The sequence below is a fragment of the Varroa jacobsoni genome, unplaced genomic scaffold (genome assembly GCF_002532875.2).
Source record: "Varroa jacobsoni isolate VJ856 unplaced genomic scaffold, vjacob_1.0 scaffold_909, whole genome shotgun sequence".
Classification (NCBI taxonomy): domain Eukaryota; kingdom Metazoa; phylum Arthropoda; class Arachnida; order Mesostigmata; family Varroidae; genus Varroa; species Varroa jacobsoni.
Window position 1 is genome coordinate 31,466 of NW_019213811.1, and position 11,233 is coordinate 42,698.

Genomic DNA, 11,233 nt, shown 5'->3' on the forward strand with positions numbered 1-11,233 from the left:
GAACGCCGTCCAGGAAACAAGTAGAACCATGATCTTAAAAGTGCCGAAAAATTTCGTATGCCAAGTTGTCCACTGTTGCAGAGTTATACATCATTAAATAAAATATGACGATGTCATTTCAATTGGCGAAGCAAAACGATACAAAAACAAATGTACTCAGATGATGACTCAGGCAAAGGTCCTTTTTGATGGTCAAACGGGTACACGAAGTCATGAAAACATTAAAAAAAGGCACTGAAAGGCAGCAGTAATCAATCATTACCCTCGTACGAATCATCACCCTTCGCTAATCTCATGTATGTCTATGGGTATAATAGTAAAACATGCACATATATATATATATGTGTGCGCACGTCGTTATGTCTTTATTTTTGATGAATGCACAAGTGAACCTTATCACCTTATTTACTACTGACTCGAGCTCCTGTCCTATTTTCTATTGATATACGTTTTTGAAATGGCTGGCAAAGGGCAGTTTTCTAAGCATCTGTACATCGGTTACAACCCTACACCAACACTTTTCTTTCAATCGATGTAGAGTATTACTAGAGACTGACTGAGATTTGAGCTACATCATCGTTACCAGACTACGCAATCGAAGTCTAGCATAGCAGCTGAAACTGAGCACCTTCTTTAGTGTGAACGTCAGAAGAGCTTGTTCTCTTTAATTTCTTTTTGCTCGCCAGTTCTGTTTAAGCTCTCTGCTTTTCTTGCCAATCTTAGACTTTCCATGCTCGCACATTTATGCCCCACCTATAAGGGACCTCCAAAGCAAAACGGTCACATTGGACGGCAATGGAAGGCGCAAATATGATCGCGCTCTTAGGCCTTCAGCCTTAGCCTACTGGATAGATTTGCCGATACACCGTTGATGTGTAGGAAAAAAAAACGAGTCGTTGTATTTTATTTTCAATTTACGGAAATAATATACATGATAGGAAACGAAATGAATAAGGATAATGCTTTTTTTGATAGTCTTATTTGTCAATTTTACTCTCCATAAATACTTACTACGCTCGTCACACGGAAAACAAACATCGAATGATGTTTGGCTCAAGGAGTTAGAATTGTTACACTTCGTTGAGTACTTCGTTTATCGTAATTTCGACTTCGGACGAATGCTCCCGCTGAGGTAGGGAACTAACGAAGGAACACGAATAACGAAAAAGTGCTGCAAAGAATTGTCAAGAAATACAAGAGGGATAAGTATACACGGCCAAACTAGGGGAATGAAAAATGTTTGAATAGTGTTAAAAAAAAAGCAGACGACTTTGCTTCAGCTCTGAGCGCTTCTTTTCGTTAATTTGATTGCTGTAGGCAGAAGGTGTTTCGATCGACGGGTGCCAACCTTTAGTTCGTACGAATATGTAGTAAATTCTACAGTATTATTGTCGGCATGTCAGAAAATACCGCGCAAGGACGGTAGCTAGGCTATGTGCTAAGATCGAGCTTGTCGTCGGCTTCATTTATTTATAAGACGGATATTTGTACACAATTCTGCCTCTTTCTGTCTCCATCAGATGTCGATCTCTTTTATTGATTAGAACAATCATAGCGATAAGTCATCGATGAATCGATGTGATACAAAGGAAAAGTTTTGCAACTTCAATAAAACGAACAGTCCGACAGCTGGGTTAGAAACTAAACGTTCAATTCGATAACCTCTAGCTTTTGTGTCTTTCCACATTAAAATGCAGCCGAGTATATACTAGAAAGACGAAATTAAGCGAGAAAATGCCGTGTTATAGATGCATTAAGTTGGTCCAGAAGGCTAAGGTATCTGAGCCTCTGTTTTCAGGCCTTGTTCGTCAAGAGCTCAGTCGTGCCTACTGTAAAATCCGATTACTACAGAACTGAAGTTTCGGCAAAAAATCTAAAGTACAGTGAAGATAGGTAATATCGAAGATATAAACATGCGGTATTGTTGGATATAGCATAGACGAAATTTCTACGTACCGAAGCAATACGTCGCACACGTATGCTTAGCTGGAAGAATTATAAGTGTTACCCGATGAGTTACGCACGGCGATGTCCTCTTTTGATTTAATAAGGTGTTTCTTTTTACTAAAGACTACTTGAAACTGGTACTTAATAATCGATTTTGGATTTGCTTGAACTTGACTAAAGGTAGGTATAATGCGACCAAAAGAAGTAGCAGACTTTCACTTTTTGAAATTCCGACCCTTTGCATGAACACGAACCCTTGAAGGCCCTACACGGGCAATTTTTACGCTCTTTTACATCTACTAGAACCCGCACAATGCTTACAAGACGTACATTCGTTTACATAAATACACAAATGGCATTTGGAGGGCTGCATCCAGCGTATTTCATATTCTTGGCCACATTCGAACCAATCCAGCCAGGAAATCACATTTTCCTAAAAACTATATTGATCCAGTTCCGGCCTAAAATTACCAGGTTTCGCCTGCAGCATCTAGGTTATCAAAACGAATAGTATGGTGAAATGTTTTCTTCGATCATGGTCTAATGGCGGCAACGAGACGAGAACAGCAGTCATCATGTAGAAGTAACAATGTGGAGAAAAGTACAAATTGTTGAATCGAATGATCTTGATATAACCTCATAGTGTTAGAATTTACATAACAGATAATCACTGTGAATTACGGTACGTATAACTAGAAAATATTCCTACAGATCGTGATCTAAATTAAAAACCTTTCGAACTTTCCGTGGATGTAATCTTGAGCAGTTTTGTTAGACTCGACGCAAACTATTGACTTTATCAGATGGCAGAGATCTAGAAAGTAACCATAGTAACATAGAGCTCTCGTTACGTAACAATATCTCGAGCTTTTACGGTTATGCGAATGCTTTTTATAGACGGACTTAATTGCTGAGGTGGGCGTAAGAGACTCGTCACGCTTTGCGTAGAAACCTCAGCGGTACGGCCATCCGTCACAAGTCAAATCGTAATCTATCATTATACATTTCAGCTTTCGAATCTATTAAGCCAGTGTCGCAGTTGATACGCTTCGTGCAGTGTAAAACAAAGCTTCAATTCTCTCCGTTCAATGTATGCATGATCCGTATGAAAACGCGGCAAACGTACCTGCAAATAATGGGACCTTGGCATTATAGACAGGCACATAATTTATATGATATATAAAAATAATAATAATTATATCTATTTTTATGAAGCTAGAGACCTTTCCGTATAGCGTTGTTTAGTTTCTGTGGTCCTGGTGGACGGTAGTGGATGCTTAAGTGTGTACGTATTCATTATGTGCATACAATAACCAGAAGTTGTTTATTAGTACGGTTCGTGCGTTCTGCTAGTGGAGCGTCATCCTCTGACGACAACGTAAGGCCAAAATGTGCGAAGCCTTGTTTTCAAGTCGTAGATTCTCAGTTGCTAAGGGCGCACTTATAACGGCTGCATCGTTAAAAAGATCCCCAAAGATCAATTCGACAATAAAATACGAATAAGTCGAAGCAAAAATAATGTCAGTCATCTCGTAAAAATTTACTATCGTTACTTAAAATTAGAAAAATAGGACCATTTCGCTCTACTGTACAGCTCGCAGCAGTTTTTTCTTTTCTTCTTATCAACAACTGAACAAGAACAACGATGTACTGACCAACACGAAAATAAAAGGAAAATCTATAGTGACAAAAAAAGCACGTTTCCTTTAAAATCAAGGATACACTAGCCTTTGTTTGTCCAATTTTACTACAGAACCGCTGCAAGCGGCCCGCTCGTCCCTGTTATTGTCGACTTTCTATTATTTTTATGTGAACGCAATGCTTCACCGAAAAACCCTACACCGAATTACCTCAATGAGGGTACAGTTTTTTTTTGCTCAATTTCAAGCGACTTCAGTAGATAAGGCTTCATTGATCGGAATGTCCAGAACACTACTTCCAATCTAAAGTATCAGAATAAGCAAACAGATATGTCCTCGTTCCCTTGTTCAATTGTAGTTTTGCCCCATCGAAGCAGATTTCAAATGTAGAACTGAGAATCCATCTTCAAGGATAGCCCAATATAAAGTTAATTGGCAGCAATGGCTTCGCAGCGTATGTGATGTTTGCCTGTCCCTCCCATTGACGTTGTGTCAAGTGATATTTCCAATTGGTTCAGACTATTTCAACACCTGTTGTAACAGCAGGAGATTGCTGGAAGCTACCGGTACTATCTGTATTATCGCGGTGATAGCAACAGCAGCAGTACATATTGGCGGCAGTATATACGGTATATGGTACCAAGCGTACCAATGACAGCTGTTACCGTCAGCTGCGTGCATCGTTCTCATGAAATTGTCGCTAAACCGAACAAAAGCATGTCACCCGAAAATCATCCAATGGATTGATTGATTTTGACAACCAAATAACATCGAGTTGATGCTGAAAAAACTGAAGAAATAGAGAAAAAAAAAAAAAAAAAAAACGGTAAGAGGCTGGTGATAAGAACTATGTCAAATTATGCATAGATCCACTCTGAAAGTTATTAAACGATATTAAATTTCAATACAATCAATTTATTGTTAAATGTACCAAGCCTGTTCAGATTTATATGCGCTGTCAATGGTTCAGTTTGAAGAGTTATGATGATCTCTCGCTATTACCTCACGAAGTCGTTAAGCGCTATTCTGGATAGAAAGTTACAACATGAGAGGAATCATGCTAAGGCATCATTTCCTCGATTGTGGCTAGCCTACTTCGCATATTATCATATAATTTACAGTAATAGACTGGTCGTTTTCTTGATACAAAAGCTATAATTAACCATCAAGCCTAAAGTGAAAGAAGCAAAGCGGTAAAAGTACTTAGTCTGAGGTTTTTAGAGCCATACTGTGCCCTGTACTCAGCACCAACAACAAAGCTAACGGAAGGTACCAGGTTATCTTGGGCTAATCGATGCCTCTTACTCATGTAACGAGGTATTTCATGTTTAACGCGTTCACTGCCATGACTATGAGAACAAATCGTCACAATTACCTCTTCGGTATAAAATTAAGAATTTACTTTCATTGGACGGTCTAGCTGGACCTACTCCAGCAGACTCATGAAATGGCCTGGTATAGAAGTTATTGCATTCGCCTGACACCTAAAGCGGACATAATTACAGTACCAATGTTTGTGTATATTGGGTAACAGTCATAGATTTAGGTAAAAAAAAAAATGTCAGGCAGGCACAATTGTCACCATCGTGGCTTTATTCTGTACATTTTATTGTAGATTTTTGACAATATACCGAAATCTAATGGTAGGACTATGCCAGTAATTGTTGATAATCATTATTTTTTTTTTTAGTATAATTCGTATCGTCATCGCGCTGCATTGTTGCGGTACTTATTCGATCTAGATTTGACTTCTTGTTTATGCTCGCTCATCCCCCATCGTCTTCCTTCTTTCCTGAATGATTCTGCCTATTATTGTTTTTTTTCCTGCTTTCTCTATCGTTATCGTCTAATTATAATTATGATTCTAATCGTCCTTTTAACTCGAACTCTCTGATAATCGTCGGTGGCCGCGGCTACGCTATTAAAACGGTGGGCTCCCTCACTCACTTTCGGCTTCTTAGAATGAGGAGGGGCTGGAAGAAAAGTAATTATGTTAGTGACATTTTCTCCAATTACCAATGAACACTCTAACCCACCCGCGCACGCAGAGATTGTTATATCGAAAGGCAAACTAGATTCCATTTATGCCATATTTATTCATATTAAACAGCCTTAGGCCTAGGTAAGATTAGAAAAATTGGCAGGAAAAAGCAGCCCATAAAGGACCGATACCGGTCGATGATTTTTTACGACAAAAAATAGGCTAAATACTGGTTAGTAGACTCTGCATTGCAACCAACTGTTCGAGCGCTGATATTAATAAATCACTTTGGTAATTTTTACAGTTTAGAATTTACATTTTGAGTTAGGATATACTTGGATAGGGATTCAATTATAAAGGTGACCGCCGTAAGGGTCTCCGACCTGTTGCACCACCATAAGTTGGTCTAGCTTTTTCAACCCCATGAAGTGCCAAAAACGTGCAATAGGCATACATATGTTGCAACTTTCCGTTGTACAAATTGGAGTAGTCTCGAGTCATTTTTGTCTGCGAAAAGGAGGCGGAGTACACTATCATATGGGACGAGCCGTGTGACATCTAGACAGGGATTAGAGATGCACATATTTTAAAGGTTACTTCCTAGACGTGAAAAGTACAGTTGAGCCTTAGGATCACTGCCTTTTAGAGCACTGAACTTTAGCTTAGCTGCACAGCTTGCACTAATAAAAACAAATGATATTTTATGCAAAGTTAAGGAATACACAAAGCAGGTGTCGACTGATGAAATGAAACAATTAACAACGTATTAATTTAATGCACCATAAATAACACCCGGACGTATTGCCGAAAAACGTTGAATATGAAAAAACCGCAGTAGAAGCAGAGTTGTCTAAGATGCATGATGCACAGTTCGATGAAAATGCACAAGGTACAGTTCTTGAGATGTGGATACGTAAAGAACGTAAGTTGTGCTGCTTCACTGCAAATAAGTAGAATCTATTGATTGAGATGGAATTAAAATTTGGATTTCGACATATTTGTAGATGCGACTTTCAAGAATCATTTGCCGCTACGCGCACCTAATGCTCACGGTAGCAATTTCAATGTACATAATACGTACATACATACTGGCTGTCATTTTTCATTGTTTATATTAGCCGAGAGCAAAAAACCTATGACAAACGAATATTATTTTATAGATGTAAATTTACGGCTAATTTAAGTTATTATCTTAATGTAATCAATTGTCCTGTTTTATCGTCATGTTTTTTCAACTTGGCCGCTTTAGCTAAGTTATTCATGTGCATGTGTGCAGCTTCACCAAATCATTTACGATTTTAAGAAGCGAAGATTGGCTGTATATAGATGATCCAGGAATCGCTGGTCTAATCCGTGATAATTCGGGCCTATGAAATCGTACACAGCCGATTTAGAGGGATTTCAACTGAGGTATTTAGACTCATAGTATTCTGTGCAACTTCCCGGAACTGAGGGTGCAGGCAGTTTTTATCAACTTGATTCTCTATTAACAGTAATAACTATAACGGTAAATTCAATAAATAATAGCGTTACGAATATACGCTAAAGATCGTTTTATACGAAGAGATTTTACGATTGTATATTAAATACTCAGTGATTATAAACGCGGCAGCACAGTATTTGTGCTTTGTTCTACCTTTCAAACATATCGTGTCAGAACGTGTATGCCAAAAAGTTCGCTCGTATGGAATCAGATCGTTTCTGAGCTTTTTTTTTTTTCGCCGATGAACTTTTAATTCAGTGCCCTTACTCCATTGTTTGCTTTTCAGTTGAGTGATTCCAGAATTACAAGAGAGCTGTCTAATCCACAGGAGCTGTCTATGCCGTATTTGAAAGCTGCACAGTTTCACGAACGCAGGCCCACATATGGTCCCGTTTCTACGAAAAGAGCTTTGCCTAAATATCGGAAGTGACCTTCACTTAACTTTGTCTGAGCTAGAAGACGTCCTGTAACATGCAGGGCAAGGACGGGGCTAGAAAAAGAGGTGGTTATTGTATGCAGCGCGCTGGCAAGATAGGAAATCGTCGTTCTCTAGTATAGTTTCTCTTCAGCACATGGAGAAGCTAAAACAGGTCGACGCATCTATGACGCAGCAATGACGCAGCCGGCATTTCGAATAAGTAAATGCTTACGGTATCTGAAAAACAGATTAATTATGTACGAAATCTATTTGTCTTAAGACCTACATACTTGTTACTAGATGACCTTGATCTATTCAATCAACAATTAACACACTAAAATGTATAATAATTGTACTTGTCTGTATCAACCGAGCCACTTCGACTGTTTACTAACGCTTGCCTCTTACCACCACGTTAGTTCTTGTCCTTTCGACCGATCCTACGAATAGTCCCTATATTTATTTAGTTAAATTTGATTTACGAACTGATCCACCAAATACCATCATGTTGTGCTACAGTTCTAACCCGTCTGGTTCCTTCAATTTGCCTCTGGCTGTGTTTTTATTTTTGCTTGTCTAAACACCATGAGAAGACACGCAACAGCGACTCCACTCACAGAAAAGTCCACCCAGAAGATGCTGATGATATATATATAAACTGGATTTGCTATTGCTACTTTAGGAACCAAAATAATCGAAAAGAAGGATCTATCTATCTATGGTGTTATGGCATAGTTTGTCACTTCTGCAAGCCTATACGTCACCGATGTGGACGTCTGTAGATTAGGTCGTGACGGAACTCGTGACCTATCGCTGTCATGGTTTTTAATACTGTAGCCAATAGTGCAACGTGGATGTAACAAAATCAGCGACTGCATCTACGTCCTCCATCTTAAACAAGAATGAAATTCAGTCGAATCGTAGAAGTTTCCGTCGCACGGTGAGCGTTTTTAATTGATTGGTGCAATGGACATAATGGATTATTGTCACATTAGCTTTATCTCATTAGGTTCACTATGGCTATTCGTTCATGGTACGGGAGTGAGCTAATATACATAGTGTAGCTTTTAACTTAGTAAGGCCTCTTATTTACGTTTAACACTACTACTTATTTACATAACGTGTACAAATCCTCGAAATCATCTACGTTTAGGTGTAGCATCAAGGACTTGCCCCGGTAGGAGTCAAATCGAGGTGGATCTCGCTAGACTTACCTGGGTCTCTCCAACGGACTTAAGAAACGGCTACAAACAAACTCCTTATTTTTCTTTCATTCCTAAAAAAAGTTATCATTATTAGTATCGGATAGTAATTTTTGCCATCACTGATGTTTGATCCAACGTAGCAAAATGTTCATTAGTTATCGCTACCGTGGCAACAAATAAAGAAGATACGCATTAGTCGTTCAGATGGCGCTACCCCATTAAAGTTGGCCTCTTACTCTTCCTATCAAACACTCGTTACTCTCTCTCTCTCTCTCTCTCTCTCTCTCTCTCTATACGCATGGGACTCTATATTCACCCCTTAAAAGTTATCTGTCGCATGTTTCGTCAAAGAGAAAACATATATACGTGCCTATATTTAGCGGCTACTGCATCCCTGCCATTATTCTATCTTCCGTCGGTGAACTTGTGCGTTTACACTCTTGACTTTTTTTGGTGTTTAATAGAATATATGCGGTGCCACATATGTACGTACGTGCTTTAGTATTTCGCTGCGCTCCGTGCTTGAATCCTAAATAAATTGCTTGATAGTGCTTGAAATAGTCAGAGTGAATCTAAGTAAAATCGCATATTAATGCGGATTGCTCTGCATATAATTGTTGTCATAATAACCGAGCTTTTTCTCACAGAGGACGTAATACTGTTTTTGAGCGGGATCGTCTATTTGGCAAATCGATTCATTTTGAGTTACTATCTAGCTGCGACCCATCTGAGCCGCGTAAACATTGCTCGTTTAGGTAAATCTGAATATAAGAGCAAATGATCGACAGGATCATTCACTCAATCACAGCTGTCAATACGACTTTACCATGAGAACACATAGGCACATGAGTGCAATGGCCGACAGGGAATAATAATAATTCTGGATTGTGTGCTTCTGCACGTCGTTGATGTTCGCTAGGGTACCGATCGAGTCATTGTAATAGCGGCCTCTGTTGCTATCATCAATAGCCGTCCGATCACGGTTTGGCATTTATTTGATTCTTGGTGGGTTGCTTTAAAGCATTTTGCTACATTTCACCGGTAATATTGGCTGTTTATCACCTTCTGGAGGCCACATGGCCGGCCCAGAATAGAACGTAAGTGCAAGCCGGCGTAAAGGTCATGTGCTACTAAAAGGTGAAAATCTTATCTCGCCACCATATAAACTACGCTATAGCATATTTATCAAGGATAAAGCCACACAAGCTGATTTCTACTGGGGTGTGATTCTCCTCTACTGAACCTTTTCATGAAAGCATTTGCCCACAACTTACTCTACCGTCACGTATTATTAATGTTTTCTTGAAATTGTACTAAAATCATAATTCTAGGTGATTTTAAATGTATATCTGTTCTTAGCAATTTCAATGGAATGGCTTTCGCTTGTATAATATGGACGTATTATTGAACGGTGTTAATAACAGTTTCCCTATAAGCATACTGTAATCAGTCACCTTTTTAGGCCTGTTTTATTTTCTTCTGTGTTTTCGTATCGTCCGTAGTCAATACGGCTAGTACTTACTCAGAGAAAAACGTATCTATATATTCAATGTTGTAATATTGACTAAATTTAATGCGAAAATCTTTGAAATGCGCTAGTCCACCGGCGAGATGCTTCACCTTGACGCCGGAAACCAGAGTGCTACCCTGTAGTCGCAATTCGTTTAGGAGTAGAAAGTGGGAGCTCATTTCTGCGGAACATTTTCACCAGCCATTGTTTGGCTGACCAGCATCAACCACCAACTCGGGAAGAACTACTTCCTGGTAGGTCATCATCACTATATGACGACTGAGTTTATTGAGCTTGTCAAACGCGGGAAGCTATGAAGACGAGAGAGACCGTGCAGGTAGAGGCAAAAAGAAAAAATTATCGCATCGAAATTCGGTATATATTTAGAAAATGCTATTTTTCTATTTTACGGTTAGAAAGGGCAAGTTGTAATTAAATAGATGATGAAAATGTGAGCAGTTCGTTACTTATTCATCATCTATTATACTATACATAGTAATCAATTGTATTACTATGATGGTGGGCATCAATTAAGCTACCGCACTGTAAAGCTTGGAAAGGTTGTTTCTACATGGAGCACGGGTCGTACCTAGGTCGAAATGAGGAAAAGGTGGCGAAGGACTCCGCGATGTTTACATATCCTAATTATCGTTTCATAATATATACATACAGTATCCAAATTGTAAGAATTTTAGTAGCCCAATGAACGATAGCTCAGCTGTCGGTTAGATGAACAGCTGGCACAAGTACGCCGTTGATCATCACGAAAACGTGCATCCTACAAAGATATGCTTTAAAGTACACAAAGGTAAACTTTACTTGAGTTTGTACCTAGATCACTTGGTTATGGTGACTTTATAGAACTTATACAATGCAGTGTGGTTACAATGGCAAAATCGCACTCAAAAGTAGGACCTTGTCAGATTCGTCTGCACAAGTATCAGTCAATTGGCTTGACAATGATTCCTGCATAACATTATTATACTACCAAAATGTGGATGATTCTCAAATAAGGGGTTTCGTAACAATCACATGCATGGCAGAAGCGT